At 40.6% G+C, this 21,841-nt stretch overlaps 1 pseudogene; it reads right to left on the bottom strand.

The window, feature by feature from the left end:
- LOC121994588 overlaps positions 1 to 21,841 on the bottom strand; it is a 74,230-nt pseudogene that overhangs the window by 33,999 nt on the left and 18,390 nt on the right.

Below are 21,841 nucleotides of genomic sequence, written 5' to 3'. Positions count from 1 at the left end.
GAGAATCTCAAGTTAAGCTCTTATATTTTTAGTGAGAAATGGTGTTGTTTTCTTTTTATGAGTTCCATTAATTGGGAATTTGGAATTTCTAGAATCTGTAATCAGAACACTGCCAAGCTTTTGTCTAAAGATTTGAGGCACTTGGAAGCTGAAATTCCTGGTGAAGATTTTACTAAGATCTCCCTGCTATAATACAGAAGGATTGAGAAAGAATTGGTAGTAGACCGGAAATGGTTGATGTTAGACAGGAAATTAATATTGTTGCTGTTGAGGAAGTTTTGATATGGGAATTGGAAGAAGCTGATTAGTTCTGTGCCAAGGGGAAATTGCTGATTTGAGCCAAGCTTTCTTGCTATTCGAATCTGAAATGAATGGACTTTAAGCTATTTTGATTCAATATTAAATGTGAAAGCTAAAGGATAGTATCACACTAGTTCTGAGCAGTATCTGAAAGGTTATCAGAGATGGTTGTTGTTGACCAAGGATAAATGGAATTAAGGGCATTTGAGCTATCCATTCAATGTATGGGTGAATTCACGGTCTGAATTCTAATTTTGAAGCTGAATCTGGAAGCAAATTCTGATATGTTTGAACTGAATTTGAAGAGCTGGATCAGTTATACATAAGGCTGTGGAAATCAGTGTAGTGTTTAAATAGTTATGTGATTTGCTGGAAATCTGTTCGGCCCACAGAACTGCAATTGTAGAAAATAAGGAAATGGATTGACTGATATTCAGAATCAAGATTTGATACAGAATTGTCAAGTTTTCATCTTCACATCAATCTATTTGTTGAACTCTGCAGATTTTACATAAACACTGGGATTTAGTGCTATTTTCAGTGGTTGAAAGATGGACAGCAGTGTTCTAAACTGGATCTGTTGAAGATGTACAGCTGAATCATAATAACCTAGAAAATTTTTGTTTATGCATTGATAGAGATCTTGAGAAGTAAGATGGAGATGAAGAGTTCTTAAATTAACACTGAATCTGATTCTTGAAGTTGAATGCTGCTGGAACATAATCAAGTGTTTAACTTGCTCAAGGCAGTGCTCTCAAGTTGCTGAAATGAAAGAAGAATGAGCTATTAGAGCTGCTGATAATTTGTTTAAGAACAAAGATTCGAACTTAAATTGAGAGAGTATCATTTAGTCCGCATTGATACTCAAAGAAATCCAAGTGTAGAGCTGAAATTGGTACGAAACAAAAACCTAAAGTAAAAGTTGTACCGGCATTGTGCTACACTGTTATATTGAAACCTATTGAATTCAAGCTGCTGTTGATTAAGTGATAAATGAAATGTTGTTTAAGAATACAATGTTACAATTTGACCGGTTTCAGTTGTTGCTGCTGGAAGAGATTTAAAAAGAACAGAATTTAATCTTTGATTTTGGTCCTGTGTCGTTGCTGTGACAGAATTGAAATCTGTTAATGCTGAAATTTCAGAAGTGGTTTCTCAAGTTCTGTTTATATTTAATAGAAATATGTTTCAATGTAAAAGTGGAAACACATTTAAAGAAATTGAGGGGACAAGTGCTAGTTCAAGAGCAGACTTGAAATTGAATTTCAAAGAATCTATGGAAGTTTCAACTTTATGAACTCTTGCTGAATCTGAATTATGAACCTGACTTAGCTGTGATGCAAGATTGAGAAGCATGTTTTTCAAAATGAGGTTGTAGGGGCAGATGTGAAGTCTGAAATCAGTTGGAACAAAAGTCTTCAAGGTCTTGTTTAGTGCCAAGTTTACTTGCTAGTTCAAGAGCAGGAACTGAAACTCAGATTTGTATGGATTCTGTGCTAAATGCAATTTTTCGTGAAGCTGAAATTAATTTGTGCAGCTCTGTAAACTGCTGAGAGTTGCCAAGTGCACTTAGAATGTAATGCTTTAGGTCAGAAATGTAACCACAGAAGCTAGGAAAGGTATAAGAGATCTGTTGCTGAAGTTGAGACTGGAAGTTGTCTTGCAGTTTTTGAAGGTAAAGAGTTTGATGTTTGATTCTGCCAAAGACAGAAATAGAGAATTAGAAAGAAAAATCTGTAAAAATGAGAACAAGGAAATAGTGGTTTTAAAGTGTATCGAATGGATAACATGTGATGTATTCTATTGCCCGAGACGACCAATGCTTTAAGTGTGGGGGAGGGAATTCTTCTTGGCAAGTTGAAGTGAGATTATTTGAGCTTTCAAGTGATGAAATGAAGTGGAAAAACATCAAGAGAAAACAGTGAAAAACAGAATTTTTTTTTGAAAATGGCACATCAAAAGAGTGTATCAAAGGTGAAGAAAGAGTATCAAGATTCTTTGTTGGTCATCAAATTGAAGGGGAGGTTAGCTTGGTATTTTGAATTGATAAAAACAAATGGTATTCATCTCTTTTTATATCAAAATGGTCAACTCATCAAGTATATTCCTCCAATACTCTCATCTTCTCATTTTCTTCATTAATGTCTTTTCTTTTGCCCATTTCATCCACTTTCATTGTTCTTTTTGCTTCCATTTCATTTCTTGTTGATTAAATCCTTTTGATTCATGTATGCTATGTTTATAGTGGTGGAGAATTAGAAAATAAGCAAGCTTATGGTAGTGAAATGTTGTGAGTGACATTGAGTGAGCTCCACTTATATGCATGTTTGAGTGTGAGGGCTAGAATAGGAAAATACCTTGTGAGCTTGCAACTTGTTTAATTTTTCAATTGGATTGAAACCACCATACCTACTGATTATTGTTTGAATTATATTCATGATTGTTTGTGATCTTTTAGATGATCTTAGTTAAATTCTTTTTACTATCTTTTAGGTATTGCTAGGGAATTTTTATGGAGATGATTTTGAGTTTTCTTTACTTTCACGGGACGTTCAAGACTAAGTGTGGGGGATTTGATAACCATGATTTTCATTGCATTATTTTGATTCATATATGCATGGTTTGATGTTGATTTCATAGTTTAAATCATGGTTACATCACATTTTGTACATTGTGTGTATTTTTGGGCATAATTGCAAATTATCTTATTTTTGGTGTTATTTGGTGCTAATATTTAATTCTTATTTTGTAGGCATCAAAGGATCTTGGATTTGGATCTATTTGGACTGAAATTGGGCTCGAATCGGAGTTCAAACAAGAAGATCAAGCTTTGGGTCGTTTTGGGCCGTTCATCAAGAATAGGACAGATCTGGACCATCCGTTGAAGATCTGGCCGATCCAACTTAATGGGGAGTAGATCTGAGCCATTTATAAAGATCCAGAAGTTTTGATCCAGATCTGAGTTCATCCAGCCATTGACCCTGCCAGATTAATTTGGACCGTTCATTGAAGACTGGGCGGATCTGGACCATCCAGTGATGATCTGATCGATCCGACCTACAGGAGAGTAGATCCAGACCCTAGATTAACATCAGTACCTTCAGATCATATTTTGGGCAAACTTTCACCGTTGATTTAGCTCAGAAGTTTCTCAGCCGTCCGATCAGAGAGGGGTTGTTTAAATAGCGAGAAGCTACAGTGCAGAAGACGAGCTCGGTTCGTGATATTTTGCTACAGTGCCATCATCTTCGTCGCGCGACGCCGAGACTCCCATTCTCCGATTCCAGATCCGTGAGCTTAGCTTCTTCTCCGACGACGATCATCAAGCTTCGGCGTTCATCTTACGGCGATCAGAGAGCAGCCGAGGGAGGTTTCTCAGCCGCGCCTTGATTCTGTCCATCGCCACATTGCCGATCGGGGAGGTTTCCGATCAGTGATCCCCGCATCGACCAGAGCTTCGAGGGAGGTTTCTTGGAGTTTTGTACCTTTTCCGCATCCCATTCCGCAGCTACATTGGATAGATTTGGCCGATCGATCTGATTTGCGCATTCTCAGAGTCAAGCTATGTTTTCTTCGGTTGATGGTGATACCAGTCAGATGCGAGCTTGAGGGGAGGTTTCCAATAGCTATGAACGTTATCTGGTGATAGTAGAGCGCTTGGAGATTGCTTGTTGGGTGTTTGAGGGGAGGTTTCCGAGAGCACCTTTGTTTCGGCAAAGTGGAGAAGATTTGTTCCGATTTGGTTTGTGGAATGTTTAGGTTTTGTTTTTCTTTATCTTGTCTTTGAATTGTGTTCAAACTTTGCTCAGATCTTCAGATCTGATACTTACCTTTGCAATTTCAATTTCTGTTAAGATTTTATGTTTTTGATTCTGAATTCTTGCTTTCAAACCCAGATTATTGACCTGATACTGATATTGATATTGACCTTAGTGCTGTTAGGTTTATTCTGCTACTAATGCTGATAATTGTAGGCTCTTGTAATGTAGTTAGTAATTCTTAGCTCTGATTTTGGTTCTTGAACTTGTGATCTTGCTTAAATGAAGATGGATCAACTTTAGTTTTGATTGTTACCTCTGTTTAAGGAGTTTATGAGTTCATCTATTTCTGTGAATGAGCTTAATTGTAGAAAACTTAACTTGAGATTTGATTGTGTACCTTGTTATGAGATTGTGGATTGTGAAGATAGGAATTGAACCATTTGATTCAATGATGCATAAAAATCCTCACTTAAGTGATGTTCATTTGGTTGGAAGAAAGGTGATCAAGTAAAGAAGAGAGTGATATGTAGAGAAGAGTAAACCTTATTTGATTTTAGTTTCAATTGAAGAAGAATTCAATTTGCTATGTGAATCAATTCTAGAGTACTCACACATTTATTAGTTACCCTTGGAAAGAAAAATACGACTTGAGACTCGTTGCTACAACGCTTGTATTAATTTTAATGAGTTTCAATTTTAATTAATTTGATGTTCCACGTGACATGAAAATGGCTAACACCACATGGTCAGACAGAAGATCGTACGGCGGAAGCTTCCACTGTCATTTCAGATATATGCTCGGCCTGTTAAGGTACTGTGTCAGGGACACTTTACTGACACGTCTCTTCAGGGAAAGCTTGGGATTGTGTGCCCGCTTTAATAAGCGTGCAGACACGCTACAGGAGCCCTATATAAAGGGAGGTCCATGTTGGTGCAACCTTAGGTCAAGGTTGACCTGGTTGACCCGACTCGAGTTGACCTGACTCGAGTTGTATTTTGATGTTTGACAAGAACAGAAGAGTTGTATTTTGATGGGAGATTGTTGGTGCAACCTTAGGTCAAGGTTGATCTGATTAATCTGACTCAAGTTGTATCTTGATGTTTGACAAGAACAGAAACTTGGGAGGTTGTGGGTGCAACCCTTGGTCAAGGTTGACCTGGTTGACCAGAGGTGAGTTGACCTGACTCGGAAAAGTCCAAGCAGGGAGCTTGGCACGGGAAAAGTCCAAGCAGGGAGCTTGGCATGGGAAAAGTCCAAGCAGGGAGCTTGGCATGGGAAAAGTCCAAGTATGGAGACTTGGCACGGAGAAGTCCAAGTATGGGAACTTGGCAAGTTGAAGTCGGAGAGGGCTCGGTAGCTCGTTCTCCGGACTAGGTCAGAGAGGGCTCGGTAGCTCGTTCTCTGGACCAGAAGTGGAAGTCGGAGAGGGCTCGGTAGCTCGTTCTCCGGACTAGGTCAGAGAGGGCTCGGGAGCTCGTTCTCTGGACTGGATGGAAGTCGGAGAGGGCTCGGTAGCTCGTTCTCCGAACTGTGGTCAGAGAGGGCTCGGTAGCTCGTTCTCTGGACCGGATGTGGAAAAGTCCTGGTGAGTGAAGCCAGGCAGACGGGAAAGTCCTGGTGAGTGAAGCCAGGCAGTTGGGAAATCCTGGTGAGTGAAGCCAGGTGAAAATCCTAGTGAGTGAAGCTAGGTGGAAGTCCTAGTGAGTGAAGCCAGGCAGTCGGAAAGTCCTAGTGAGTGAAGCTAGGCAGTTGGGAAGTCCTGGTGAGTGAAGCCAGGCAGTTGGAAAGTCCTGGTGAGTGAAGCCGGGCAGATTGAAAACCTGGTGAGTGAAGCCAGGTGAAAACCCTAGTGAGTAAAGCTAGGTGAAAGTCCTGGTGAGTGAAGCCGGGCAAGGGAAAATCCAGATGGATCAAGGGTGATCGGACATCTGGTGTTGAGAAGGTCAAGTAGGTCAAGGGAGTGACCGGATACTTGACACGAAGATAAAAGTCCAAGTGGGTCAAAGGGATTGACCGGACACTTGGTGGGGAGTCTTAGCAGGTCAAGGGAGTGACCGAATGCTAAGCATGATGTACCAACAGGTCAAGGTTGACCGGATGTTGGTTTGGAAGGCTTGGGACTTGGTTTGGCAAAAACCAAGCTCTGGATCGATCAGTGGATCGATCCAGTGATACACTGGGTATCTGGATCGGTCTGGTGACCGATCAGTAACCAAACAGTAGCCTACTGAGTGTTATCTGATCGGTCTGCAGACCGATCAGGAAACAACGATCAGAAGGCAAGAAGCTCGGGAGAAAAGGAAGGGGATCGGTCCTTGGACCGATCAGAGAAAGATCTGATCGGTCCCCAGGACCGATCAGGATGAAGCTGGACCGATCAGGAGCATGCCTGATCGGTCCAGACCTTAAAACCGATCAGGGCTTAGCCTGATCGGTCCCCATGACCGATCAGGAGCTCTGTGGACAGATCAGGATGGAGCCTGATCGGTCCACATCCTAGCCGTTGCGTAGCAACGGCTAGTTTCTTCTGTGTCTTCTTCGCAGGTTAAAAAAGAGTTCGAGGGCCTGTATAGTGCTACTCCTTCCTTCTTGCCCCTGCTCCTTGCTGTGCTTGAGCTTTGCTGAGCTCTCTGCTTCGTGAAGCTTCGTGTGAGCTTCCCCGGCTGGTCAGTTGCTGCTGTTCTTCCGTGAAGTTGCTGCTTCATCAACGGAAACCAGTCGAAGGCAAGCAAGGTGTTTTACATTCATATTGTTTGTATTTCTTGCTGTATTTCTATCTTGTTGTTGCAAGTTATTGTGGCGACGTTTCTCCACCCACAAGGAGTATTTATTAGCCGGTTCTCCGGGGTCTCATCCACCGACGGATTGATAGGCTTCGTCCACCTTACAGACACGCCGAGGAGTAGGAGTTTCATCTCCGAACCTCGTTACATCGCTGCGTCTAAGGTTTGATCTTCTCGTTCTCGTTTCTATTATATTATTTCCGCTGCACTAACCTAGTTTGTAGAAAGAAAAGAACAAATTTGGGGTCGGCTATTCACACCCCCCTCTCTAGCCGTGACCATCGATCCTAACAAGTGGTATCAGAGTGAGGTCGCTCTTCGTTGGATCAACACCCGGGGGAGCACAAGCTAGAGATGGATCAACTCGGAGAAGACATCACGATTCCACCCTTCTACGATCGCGACGACTTCGTGTTTTGGAAGGTAAGAATGAGGTATTTCCTTATGACTAACCTTGAAAATTGGAGATGTGTTCAATTAGGTTTTACTCCTCCATTGGATAAAGAAGGAGAACTTTTGGAGAAAAAGAAGTGGACAAAGGAGCAAGTTCACCAATCAACCGTCAACGATGAGGTATTGAAAATTTTTGAATTTTCTTTACCTAATGATGTTTTGTGTAGGATAGGTGGATACAATAATGCCAAGGAGTTGTGGAACAACTTGGCTAAGTTCCATGAGGGGAACTCCACTTCAAGCCATGAAGAGGAGGCAAGTAAGCCAAGTCGCTCACATCATGGAGGCATGGATTTAGAGGTTGAGGGTCACTCAACATCTAAGGATGAAGAGGAGGAGAGTTCTTCTTCAAGTTCGGAGCAAGAAGAAGAAGCTTCTACCTCCGGAAGGGATGAAGGAGAGAGCGTTCAACCATCCTCAACCCTAGGTAACTCAAGCAATTTAATTTCTTGTAAATTACATATAATGTGCTTTGAGTGTAGGGAGTATGGACATTACAAGAGTAAGTGTCCAAGGAGGGTTAGGAAGACTCCACTGGCGCCAAAGGTCAAGGAAGCCGGAGTTCCAACACGCAAGGGCAAGGAGCACGTGGTGTGCTTCCAATGCAAGCGAAGGGGACACTATAGGAGCCAATGTCCGAGGGGGAGGCAATCTCACAAGGACAAGAGATCGAGCACATGTATAGGGGGAGCTAGGGCAAACCCTAAGGTAATCTCTAAGGCACATTCTTGCAATTCTAGTAGGATGCATGCTAGTAGCCTTATTGCTATTGTCAAGAATGATAAGCATGTTAATTATAGGAATCAATATACATGCTTAGGTGCCAAACATGTTAACCTAGATAAGGATAATACTAGAAATGCCAACCTTAGGATTAATTCATCTAAGGTTAAGGAAAATCTAGGTAGAGACCCCAAAACAACTAGACACATGCCTAGGAATACCTCAAAGAAAAATGAAAAATTAAAAATTGGGGTATTAGAGAAGGAGAATCAAGTCTTGAGGTCAAGACTTGATACTTTGGAAAAGGCTCTTAAGAACTTGGAGAAGTCATCTCTAGGGTTTAAGGGTCAAAAACCAATGTCCAAGGACAAGAAAGGTTTGGGTCACAAACCTAAGTCCCAAGTGGTCAAGCCCACTTATCACAATGTTCCATTCGATTATGGAACACAACCTAGGGCTAGAAAGACCATCACCAAGGTCACAAGGGGAGTCACCCCTAGAGTGGATCTTGATGAGTCCCAAATGACCAAGGCTTTAAAGTCTAGGAGGGTCATTAGGAGGGTTGCTAGGAAAGTCATCCCTAGTGAATATTTAGTGAACCCAATGAGCTCCAATAGGTATTGGGTTCCTAGGAGCGTGATTCCATCACGCTAGATGGATTAGAGTGTGCCAACCTTATTTGGATAGATAGTTAATCTATTCATAGCAAAAGGTGGCATTTGAGGAGTTTTCAAGGGGTAATCAAGCCTTGAAAATGAAATTAACAATTATTCCTAAGGTGATTAGAATGTGCCAATCAAATTTGAGGAGTTTTCTAGAGTCAATCTAATTGGCACGTAGTGATCTAAACATCTTTGGTATATGATTTGAGGTCTATCACACTTAGGAATATAGAATTTATGGCAAAATGATCAAAATTATCAAAAATGACAACTAACGCTAGAATTAGGTATTTTCTATACCTTTATGTGCTATTTACCATATATTGTTTGTCATATGCCATGTCATGACATCATATTTATTTTATGGTCATTTGAAATGTCATGATAATGCTTAGGTTAGTTATATGTCATGCTTTATTTAAGTTTCATACTTTATGCCATGACATTATGACATTGGCACATGTTTTCATTTATGATATCATTTTATGCCATATCATCATTTCTTGCATTTATAATCAATGAAATTGATCTAAGGATAAACAACACAATTTGATATGGAGATCAAGTTGTTGTTTTAGAAAATGCATGAAAACTTAGCCTAAGATAACCTAAACCTATATCTCACATCGAAATTGACTTGGATGTGTTTGATACACCTTAGATGTGTGTGAGATATTAGGATGATGAGTTAGGATCAAGGTGCATAGTTCTTGTACCTAGATGAGCCTAATTCAAAAATTGAGGATCATAGGGAAAGCTTATGTACAAGTCATGTACATATAGCCCAAAGATTGTGGTCCCAAATTAAATGGTTTAAAATCATTTCAAAATTGATTTGAAAAACCTTGATGAAGCTTTTCTAGTGATAGCATTCATCATTGAGCAAAGTGATACAAAGTTGAGTTAAACTTGAACTATTTCAAAGTTTTTTGAACTTTGTATCAAGATTTGAAAATGGAAGTTATTTTCATAGAAAACTATTTTTCCTTGATAGTATATGTTATGAGGAATGTATCCTCAAAATTTCACAAGTTTTGGAATTTTCTGTAATTTTCTAGAGGTTTCTGAATTTCGGGAGAAGAAATCAGAAATCAGAATTGTGGACCGATCAGAGGGGATTCTGATCGGTCCAGGGGTGCCTGGATCGGTCACCGTGACCGATCCAGGGAATCCCTGATCGGTCTGGTGACCGATCAGGGCGTGCCAACTTGCTGAAATTCGACTGGTTGTCTGAAATTTCAGCTCGGGAAGTTGGTATTTTGGATTTCTAAAGGTTTGAAACTCTCCAAGACATTGTTGGTGCAATGGTCAAGGGGGAGTTGACCTTTAGGGGGAGTTTTACCTATTAGTCAAGGAGGAGTTGACTTTCAGGGGGAGTTTTTACTCGTCGAAATTTTTGAGGATGAGTGATATGGGATTATCACTAAATTGGCTATTGACATTAGTATCAAGGGGGAAATTAAGGGTTTCAATGAAAGGTATGGGACTTTCATTAGGAAGAAACTCTTGACCTTGATTCACTCCTTTTGATGTGTGTCAAAGAGGGGAAGAATGTCTAGAGAATGTTCAAGAAAGAACATTGGAGTTAGTGGGAGAGTTTGTTGATCACGACGAGTGAAGTTGTGAACAACGATAACTTACTCTTCAGGGGGAGAGTTTGTTGATGTGTGCCAATAGGGGGAGAATGAAGGGTTTAAGTTAGGCCTTCATTATCTAAGAAGGAGCTTGCCTTCTTAGAAGGAGAATGTAAGGTTGTAACTTATGTTTCATTACCTAGTGGCATGAGGAAAGTTGAGGCTATTGGATTAGCCTAACTTAAAGGTATTGTCAAACATCAAAAAGGGGGAGATTGTTGGTGCAACCTTAGGTCAATGTTGACCTGGTTGACCCGACTCGAGTTGACCTGACTCGAGTTATATTTTGATGTTTGACAAGAACAGAAGAGTTGTATTTTGATGGGAGATTGTTGGTGCAACCTTAGGTCAAGGTTGACCTGATTAACCTGACTCAAGTTGTATCTTGATGTTTGATAAGAACAGAAACTTGGGAGGTTGTGGGTGCAACCCTTGGTCAAGGTTGACCTGGTTGACCAGAGGTGAGTTGACCTGACTCGGAAAAGTCCAAGCAGGGAGCTTGGCACGGGAAAAGTCCAAGCAGGGAGCTTGGCATGGGAAAAGTCCAAGCAGGGAGCTTGGCACGGGAAAAGTCCAAGTATGGAGACTTGGCACGGAGAAGTCCAAGTATGGGAACTTGGCAAGTTGAAGTCGGAGAGGGCTCGGTAGCTCGTTCTCCGGACTAGGTCAGAGAGGGCTCGGTAGCTCGTTCTCTGGACCAGAAGTGGAAGTCGGAGAGGGCTCGGTAGCTCGTTCTCCGGACTAGGTTAGAGAGGGCTCGGGAGCTCGTTCTCTGGACCGGATGGAAGTCGGAGAGGGCTCGGTAGCTCGTTCTCCAAACTGTGGTCAGAGAGGGCTCGGTAGCTCGTTCTCTGGACCGGATGTGGAAAAGTCCTGGTGAGTGAAGCCAGGCAGACGGGAAAGTCCTGGTGAGTGAAGCCAGGCAGTTGGGAAATCCTGGTGAGTGAAGCCAGGTGAAAATCCTAGTGAGTGAAGCTAGGTGGAAGTCCTAGTGAGTGAAGCCAGGCAGTCGGAAAGTCCTAGTGAGTGAAGCTAGGCAGTTGGGAAGTCCTGGTGAGTGAAGCCAGGCAGTTGGAAAGTCCTGGTGAGTGAAGCCGGGCAGATTGGAAATCCTGGTGAGTGAAGCCAGGTGAAAACCCTAGTGAGTGAAGCTAGGTGAAAGTCCTGGTGAGTGAAGCCGGGCAAGGGAAAATCCAGATGGATCAAGGGTGATCGGACATCTGGTGTTGAGAAGGTCAAGTAGGTCAAGGGAGTGACCGGATACTTGACACGAAGAGAAAAGTCCAAGTGGGTCAAAGGGATTGACCGGACACTTGGTGGGGAGTCTTAGCAGGTCAAGGGAGTGACCGGATGCTAAGCATGATGTACCAACAGGTCAAGGTTGACTGGATGTTGGTTTGGAAGGCTTGGGACTTGGTTTGGCAAAAACCAAGCTCTGGATCGATCAGTGGATCGATCTAGTGATACACTGGGTATCTGGATCGGTCTGGTGACCGATCAGTAACCAAACAGTAGCCTACTGAGTGTTATCTGATCGGTCTGCAGACCGATCAGGAAACAACGATCAGAAGGCAAGAAGCTCGGGAGAAAAGGAAGGGGATCGGTCCCTGGACCGATCAGAGAAAGATCTGATCGGTCCCCAGGACCGATCAGGATGAAGCTGGACCGATCAGGAGCATGCCTGATCGGTCCAGACCTTAAAACCGATCAGGGCTTAGCCTGATCGGTTCCCATGACCGATCAGGAGCTCTGTGGACCGATCAGGATGGAGCCTGATCGGTCCACATCCTAGCCGTTGCGTAGCAATGGCTAGTTTGTTCTGTGTCTTCTTCGCAGGTTAAAAAAGAGTTCGAGGGCCTGTACAGTTTTACTCCTTCCTTCTTGCCCCTGCTCCTTGCTGTGCTTGAGCTTTGCTGAGCTCTCTGCTTCGTGAAGCTTCGTGTGAGCTTCCCCGGCTGGTCAGTTGCTGCTGTTCTTCAGTGAAGTTGCTGCTTCATCAACGGAAACCAGTCGAAGGCAAGTAAGGTGTTTTACATTCATATTGTTTGTATTTCTTGCTGTATTTCTATCTTGTTGTTGCAAGTTATTGTGGCGAGGTTTCTCCACCCACAAGGAGTATTTATTAGCCGGTTCTCCGGGGTCTCATCCACCGACGGATTGATAGGCTTCGTCCACCTTACGGACACGCCGAGGAGTAGGAGTTTCATCTCCGAACCTCGTTACATCGCTGCGTCTAAGGTTTGATCTTCTCGTTCTCGTTTCTATTATATTATTTCCGCTGCGCTAACCTAGTTTGTAGAAAGAAAAGAACGAATTTGGGGTCGGCTATTCACACCCCCCTCTCTAGCCGCGACCATCGATCCTAACAGTCCAGGCATCGACGGAGGTATGCTTTTCTCGCGATCTCTACAGTTGCGTTACAGTTTTTGTTTCTTCTTCTTACCTCACCGGAGACTGACTTGAGAGTCAGAGAGCCATCGCCGAGGACCCCCCTTCCTGGCTCGGCACTGACACTACTCGTGTTGCAGGCAGGAGCAAAGTCTCTCGGAGGTCAGTAGGAGCGCCACGCCCCCAGCATCCACTTCCCGACTTCCGGACAAGATCATGTATGATAATCAGCAGCCATCTCACAGAAATGATTGGCAAGATCATAAGCCACAGGGTTAAAACTTGCATACTCATAATCCTAGAACAAAAAGGGAAAACAGGAATTAGAAGCATATTTTGGCATGTACAAAAATGCTCAAGTAAAGAGCCAGTAGGAAGCTTGTAACAAAAGGCCAAGGTACCTGAACTAGACTCCTTAACTTATTTTTAGTTGCAAATTCAAAAGGCTAATCAGATTGTGAGACATAAAAACTACAATAAGTGAGTTATAAGCAAGGAGTCAGGCAAATCACAGAAAGAAATATTGAATAAGATACAAGAAAAAAAATGGCTGGTCGGAACTGAATTATTTAATTATATGGCAAATTTACAGGAGTAGCCAGATATTCATCACATCTCATTCAATTAGATATTATTTAGTCTAAAGTAACAGTCCAAAAGCTACAAGTATTTAATAGAGACAAAAGGATAATAGTTATTAATTATAATCTCAAAGATTAAGATCACAAAGATAACTTACAATAATTGTCACTTGTTTGGATTCTTCATCCATCATGATATTACCATATTGAAGATCATTATGGCAAAATCCAATATTTTGATCTTCTGCAGACAATATCGCTTCCAAAGTTTTTATCTCGTCAGCAAGTTTATCCAACTGAAATTCTTTGACTTCTTCAGGTGAGCACAATCTGTGAGCTTCTTTAAGCCAATTTCTGACAATAAAATATCAGCTACAACCAAATGCTCAACTCCATTTTGAAGTGCACCAAAACATATATGTGTCAAACAACTAAGGTATACCTTAACCTTTCTCATAAGAAAACTTTTGCTTGACCAGGCATGTCGAGATCATGGAACTCCTTTAATTTTGAGGCAATTAAAGAAGATACTTTCTGTTGAGTTCTGTAATTTAATTCAATCTATTTTTCTTGTTTTTTTGTTAATGTATATGTGTATGCATTTAGTCCCATATTGCTAAGCCAAGAAGATTGGAAGACCTTATATATGAAGCCCTTCCATCCTTGCTTAGCAAAGTTAAGGGGACTTACACGCTGGCGAAACAGTAAGTGAAGTGAATAAATACTGCGTCTCTTTTTCCTTGTCCTGAGGCTTGGTACGCTTCAATCGGAAGATAATAATTTCTGAATCTTACTCTTTTATTTGTCTATTTATTACATGATTGTTATTTTAGTACAAATATATTACCGTGTCAGTGCTCGATTCCACAACAACACTTTCGGTCCCGAAGGTCAGCAGCAGAAAGAGTCTGAAATACCAAAAGAAAGGGACATATATACATTAAGTTATTTATGCACTGCAATTTTAAATAAATTAATCATACATGGAAAGAGTCATAATCTGTATCTTTAGTTTATGTTTTTAAAATAAGAGGTTTGGTGGTTTGAATTCTCAGGTCGAACTGTAACATTTCCCAGTCCAAACATTAGCCATGTATGCATTAAAGCTATCCTTATCATCACTAGAATTGCTCAAGCTTGGTAAATCCAGAAGGTTCCAATCCATAACCTTCCCAAGATTAAATAGTCCAAAAAGTTTGGCAAACAAGGAATTTATTGAAGAACCTGTTCTTGATGAATTGTGGTGTAGTATTTATGCTATATGCTTCAAATTATTGAGGATACATATGAGAAGCTAACACAATATGAGGATAATATATATTAGAGCTTTATGTATAGTTCAATGAGAGTATACGATTCATACGCCCAGTCCCAGATAGTCGAAATGAGGAAGAGGATGTTGATACATGAGAAGCAAAATGAACGAGCAAAAATAATGCAAATCAAATTGAGATGGATTCAGAAAACTATTTTTCTAAAAAGCAGAAGGTTACAGAACAACATGCAGACAAGCTACACCTTATTCTTATACAACTAATTGGATGTATACCTTGAGAAGCAGCCAGCCAGATAGTCTCTAATCTTTAGAATACTGGAAATACCAGTGAAGTTAAAAGAAACCTCACCACAGGAGACTACAGATGAAGAGTTGTGCAGCAATTATTTTGCACTTTCAATCAGCCTTCTTTCTTAGATGATCTAGATCCAGATCTATTATCCACCATGTTAAGTTGTACACACTTGGTATGTTCTATCTGCATTTCATCTATTTGTTTGTTCCTAGCTCACGTTTGTCCTCTAGTTTCCCTTGAGAATAATCAGTGTTGTTAGAGGCGTGAGGTGCACCGAGGCGCAAAAGGGATCCTAGAGCCCTGGGTGCGAGGCGCGTCCGAGGCGCGCGCCTCTTGAACATGAGATTAATTACTAAACTACCATGTCAAATATGATAATTATTAATATTCCACACACACAAATATCAAATATGACAAGCAAAACAACACCATGATAAAATTAATAAAAGTTTAAAACTTTCAAGTTTTAACTTTCTAATCTAAACTAGCAAAGTTCATCAAAACAAGTGTAATGAGTCAAATTAATCATCAAGCTCAAGATCATCCTCATTGTATTCTTCTTCTTCTTTATATTCATCTTTTTTTATCTTCATCTTCTTCAAATTCAATTTCTTCTTCTTCATCTTCATCTCTAAGTCTTAGAGATGAGTGTCTCATAGAGGAAGATGTATTTCCCTTCTCGACTGGTTTAAGCCTAGCATGTGAACTAGAGGTCATGGATGCAATGTTTTTTCCTCTAATACAATATTCAGGCTCTTCAGCTCCAGTAGCCCTAACAACGACATCCCATGTCAAGTCATCACCTTTAAAAACTAACTCATCTTCTTCATTATCACTTTCTCTATCCATTCTACCCATCAACCATTCATTACTGTCATCAATATCTGTCAAAGAGATGAGGTCGATCTTATCACGTGCATTATACCGAAGTTTTAAGGCACGATTGTATTTCACAAATATAAAATCATTGAAGCGCTGCTGAGCTTGTAATGCCCGAATATTCTCAAAACTATTTTAGGAATATTCTATGATTTTTCTGGAATTATTAGATATTTTTCCGGAATTTTCCGAGTAGCGGAAGTAGCAAAAATAATTAGAAGAATAAAAAGGCTTAAGCGGGAATTGAACCCGGGACCTCTCGGGTCCGCTAAACCTTTAGTTAGCCTTAGTAACCGGTGAACCCAGCAGGGCCGTGCTGAAAGAGAAGGGAAACATTTATATTTATATTTGAGTTGGACCTAGTTACCCACTTAATATAAATTAAAAACTTAAGTTGGTTTGGGTTATTTCTTTTATTTGGTTCGGCAACTTCTCCCTCTCCAAACCCTCACCGACGCCAATTCCTTCCTCTCCTCCTTCTCTCGGCGCCAACCACAAGAGGACCTAGGGTTCTCTCCCTAGGGCCCCAAGGACATCTTCCGGCGATAACTCCGGCACAAGGACGCTCTCCTTCGCGAGGGGAACGCTTAGACGCGAGAAGATCGTCGAGAAGTCGTCTCTACCGGAATTCTAGCGAATAGAATTGTAAGGAAATTAGCGTACGAGGTAAGAAACCCCTCACCTGCAGTATAAGTAGCTCCGTTTGGTTTTATACGCACTAGTCTAGCTATATGCAGTTTTTATCGACGCATAGGGTGAATTTGACCCTCCTCGCAGATTTAGGGATTTAGTGAGTACTTCTAGATGGGCCGGACACGTATTCCCTCTTCAGTGGGGGTTCCTAGACGTTGTCGGGTGCCTAGAAGTGGTCTCCCTAATAGAGGGGAGAGTTGGGGCACACTAGGTGTTCGATAAAATAGCTAGTTAAGTTAAAATGCAAATTAGGCATTTTAATAGCTCAGTTAAATGCATTAGAAGCATTTAAATCAGTAAATCAGTTTATTTTAGCTTATATGGGACCACGGTCCAATGGGTGGGCTCCCACAGTCGCCTCTAGGTTCAGACAACCTAGCTCTAGGTTCAGATAACCTAGAAACAGCAAATTAAAACAGTTAGCTATATTCAGTATTTTATTTTCAGTGGCACTGTACTGGATCAGATATCCATTGGGTTGGACTCCTACAGTCGTCCCTAGGTTTAGATAACCTAGTTAACCCTACTAAATTCGGGACTTGCAAACTCGGGTCTAGTTAGGGATGCGCGCACAACAAGTGCAGTTGTCGGGCCCAAACAGCATGATTATGTATTTTCACTTATTATGAATTAGTTTTCAAAGCTCAAATTAGTTATGTTAGTTGAGTTGGAATTCAGTATCAGTTTAGCTTATTATATGTTCAGTTCAGTTATCTTTATTGATTCCTATGATTAGTTGCCATGTCATGTTCAGTATGCATGTTCAGTTATTTCAGTTTATGCTTGCAACCATAGTATGCCATGCCAGTACATGTTTTCAAATAGCATTCTTTAAAAGCATGTTTTGCATCGTTGCATGTTTTAGTGAGGTAGTTGGTTTCTTACTAAGCTTTAAGCTTACAGATTCTAGTTTCCTTATACTGCAGATAAAGGTAAGGGAAAAATGGACTAGCAAAGGAAGCTGGAGGCCAATGCAGAGATGGTGTGTGTGGCAGGAACTGGAATAAAAGATCCTTAGGGGATCTAGCAAGCTTAAACAATTGAACCTTTAGTATTTCTATTGTCATGCACTTTTAATTGTTAAATGCTACGAGCTAGTAAACCATGCTTTACATCCAGTTTAGAATGCTAGCTTTATGTCATTAGAATATATTCTATGGAGTGTATAAGTGAAATGTGAGATTTTGGCACGCCCAAGTGCTGAAATCAGAGTTTCAGGCTGAAATCAGAACTCTGATCGGTCTACAGACCGATCAGAGAGTGGGTTGTGCCGCTGGATCGGTCAGCTGACCGATCCATGCGCGAACAGAGAGTTAGCGCCTGCGAACAGTGAGCACTGAAGCTTACTGATCGGTCAGTCGACCGATCAGTAAGTCACTGGATCGGTCAAGCCGACCGATCAGTGTACTCCTGGATCGGTCGGACAGCTTATGGATCGGTCAGCCGACCGATCCAGAGGGTTGTTTCCGTGCCGGCATCAAGCTGGATCGATCACTGGATCGATCCGACAGCCCAATCGATCCATGGATCGATTGAAATGCCTGATTACAACTAGCAGGTCATCCGAGAGGCATAGATTTTCTTCCCTAGCATGTGAACAACTCCTAGGTACACTTAGAAGGTTAAGTTCAGATTTTACAGAAATTAGTTTAGTAAAATTTTAATAAATCCAGATTTTCCGTAATAGTAATTTAGCACAGCATAACTGTAGCGATCGGCCTCGCAGCCTAGTCAGTAGGAGGCGGGTCGTTACAGAGCTAGCTTATTCCTTTTTTTGCTGTGAATCTACAAAATATCAAAAATCACAATAAGTATAAATGTATAATAAAATAGCAAAGAATATTTTTTACTGATAAAAGTAACATACTAATAGTATTAGGGGGTGTTTGGTTGATGGGTTTGGGAATGAGGGAATGGAATGATAGTAAAAGATAGTGTTTGGTTTGTGGGTTTGGGAATGATAATTTGGGAATGATTTCTAGATTTTTGGGAATCAACAAAACCCATATAATTAGGTGGGTTTTATTTCCATTCCCATTCCCATTCCATCTTACTATCAAACCTATACCCATAGTCATTCCCATCATTTAACCAAACACCACCTTAATGTATTATACATTTATATTTATTACATACCTGCTCAAATACACTCCAATTGCGCTCACAGCCAGAAGTGCTACAAGTGAGGCTAAGCACTTTAATAACAAACTTTTGCAATTCTGGGGTATTTTCTCCATAGCATTCCTACCATTCCACTGGAGATAATGCTTTTCTATGTCTAATTGTCACATTCCTCCCAAATAGCCCTTTTGCCTTTCGATATATAGAGAGTTGGGTAGTGATAACATGATTTTGGTACATTATCTTGATTCATAATGCATGTTTTTAATGATCTTTTCATTGCTTAAACTCATATTTACTTTACATTTCACAGATTGCATTTGATCTTGGACTTAATTAAAAATTAATTTATTATCATGGTATTTGATACTAATATTTGATTATTATTTTGTCGGCATCAAAAGGGTCATGGACTCGATCAGATCAGACCGTATTTGGGCTCAAATCTAGGGCTAAACAAGTTGATCAAACCTTGGAGCGATTGAGACCGTTCATTGAAGATCGGAGAGATCTGAGCCATCCGCCAAGAATCCAGCTTATCCAACCTAATGAAGAGCATATCTCAGCCGTTGGATCAGATTGGGAGAGGTTTAAAACTTGAGAAGCTACAGTGTGTTCGTGGAGCTCGACATCCTCGCGACAAATCCACTGTTCATCCTTCTTCTTTAGCGACGCCGAAGCCTCCCTTCCATATTTCGGATCCTAGATTAAACTTCTTCATCTCCAGCAAGCTTCTGATCAACCGACGACCAACAATCGAGGTACAAATCAAGTTTTGAAGGTGTTCCCCGATCCTTGATTTCTCTTCCGCGATCCACAACTACCACAGATTAGAGGGCATTCCCCAGATCTGTGGGATCCAATCAATCATAGGAGCTCGAAGGGCATTCCCAGAAGCCTCTACATCATTTCCACCTCCGCAGCTATTGGATCGATCCGATCAATTGATTGAAGCACCTCTGTTCTTCGATGGCTAGCAAATTCATTGATTCAAAGCTAGTTAGGGCGTTCCCAGATAGCTTTGGATTTCACTTGAATAAGCTGGGAGTTCAGATCTTCGCCAGTGATTGCTTGATGGGCATTCCCTGATTCATCTCTGTTTTACAGTAGAGAGGAAGGAGTTTGAGATCAGGTTCGGTTGTGGATGCTATTAGATTTTGTTTCTTTTTGAATTGTTGATGTTCTTGCTCAAATATGATGATCTGATTTCCTATCTCTGCAATTTTGATTGATTTCTTAGCTTTGCTCTTAATTTCCTTTAGATTTCTGTAATCAAAACCCCTGTTCAGTTACTTAATGTGTTTACAGTTTGTTTCTTATTTTAAATTCCTGATTTCAGTTTAGTCCAGCTAGTGTTAAGTTTACTTCTTGAATGTTTGAGGAATTCTTGATCAATATATCAGATCTTAGTGATTATGGAGTGTTTTAGACATTGAATGGTTTATTTGAGTTGTGTTAACAGTCTACTTTTGTTAACTTAGTTGATTGTGGAATGAATTGAAGATTTGGTAATCGAATTAAGTGTTGAATTTGATTGTGAAGGTGAATGAAAAGAAAAATTCAGTTTCCGCAAGTGTAGTGAGTCTTTTAGTTTACTTGTTGTTGAGATTGGGAATTGAAGATGTGTTAATTGAATTATTGGATTTAATGATGCTTTGGAATCCAAACTTTATTGATGTTAATTTGAAGAAATGAAGTAGATCATGTGTGATCCTGTCCGAATGCTGAATCAACGGACGCTGGGCACGTGGCGCTCTCCGCGTTGCTGACGCAGATCCCCGACCGGTCACACGGAGCTCCGGCGAACCTGCAAAGAAGTCGGGCCGGGAAGGGGTTCCCGGCGACAACCCTCCGACGCTCAAGTCAGGCAAGTGGACCATAGAGAAGTGTCTTCGAATATCGTAGAATGCCTACCTCCGATGATGTAACACCCATAGGGTACTTAGCAAGATTTTAGATATTTTTTTTATTATCATGAATAAAAATAGGCCTTATGTGTAAATTTGCAAAAATAATAAAAATAGAACCAAAAAGAGATGACCAAGGTTTGAACCTTGGATCTCTTACTAGATACATGTATGTGTTAACCAATAAACCAAGAGAAGTTATTGTTAGAGAGAAAAGTGACAATATAGTTAAGAGTAAGAAAAGAGCTTCTTTCATTTAGAAGGAGAAGTTAGAGTTGCCTTTTTCCTCTCAAAAGAAAAGAGGATTCTTGCTTCCTCTTTTCATTAAAGGAGGAGTAAAAGAAAGGAGAAGGAAAAGTACATTTTCCCTTCCTCCTCTCATGAAGAATAAAAGGGGAAATTAAAGAAGAGATTTCATTTTCTCCTCTTCCTTCTCCCTCCTTCTCTTCACCGTGACCAAACCTTCTCCCCACCTCCATTGTCGAAACCCAAAAACAAAGGAGGACTCCTCTTTAGGAAGGCTCCACAATCAAGATTACTTCCCTAAGGAAATCAAACACAAGGAGGTAAGTATCCCCTCACCTGTGCTACAAGTCGCTTACGAAATTTCCGTGAGGTTAGAATGCTTAAAAAATAAAAATAAAAGAAAGAAACCTATGCTCATGGATCTCATTATGTTATGATATGAACTTAGTTAAAGATTTATGTTGGATGTTGTTTAAAGCATGATCTTCTTCTTTATATGTTTCGGCCATGAATATTTTAGGGCTTCAAGAAGCTCAAAACCTAATCTAACATGCTTATAGAGTCCTTTATGATAAGATATGAACTTGACTAAGTATTCATGTTTGTATGTTGCTTGGAATTTTATTTCCTTTATTGTGAAGTTTCGACCATGATGGATCTAGGGTTTCAAGAAGCTCAAAACCTAATTTAACTTGCTTATAGATTCCTTTATGATAAGATATGAACTTGACTAAGTTTTCATGTTTGTATGTTGCTTGGAAATTCAATTTCTTTTCCTTGAAGTTTCGGCCATGATGGATCTAGGGTTTCAAGAAGCTCAAAACCTAATCTAACATGCTTATAGATTCCTTTATGATAAGATATGAACTTGACTAAGTATTCATGTTTGTATGTTGCTTGGAAGTTTTATTTCCTTTATTGTGAAGTTTCGGCCATGATGGATCTAGGGTTTCAAGAAGCTCAAAACCTAATTTAACTTGCTTATAGATTCCTTTATGATAGGATATGAACTTGACTAAGTATTCATGCTTGTATGTTGCTTGGAAATTTTATTTTCCTTTATGTAAAGGTTCAGCCATGATGGATCTAGGGTTTCAAGAAGCTCAAAACCTAATCTAACATGCTTATAGATTCCTTT

The sequence above is a fragment of the Zingiber officinale genome, chromosome 6A (genome assembly GCF_018446385.1).
Source record: "Zingiber officinale cultivar Zhangliang chromosome 6A, Zo_v1.1, whole genome shotgun sequence".
Taxonomy (NCBI): domain Eukaryota; kingdom Viridiplantae; phylum Streptophyta; class Magnoliopsida; order Zingiberales; family Zingiberaceae; genus Zingiber; species Zingiber officinale.
Note: the sequence above shows the minus strand (reverse complement) of the source record. Positions and strands in the feature narration are given on the sequence as shown.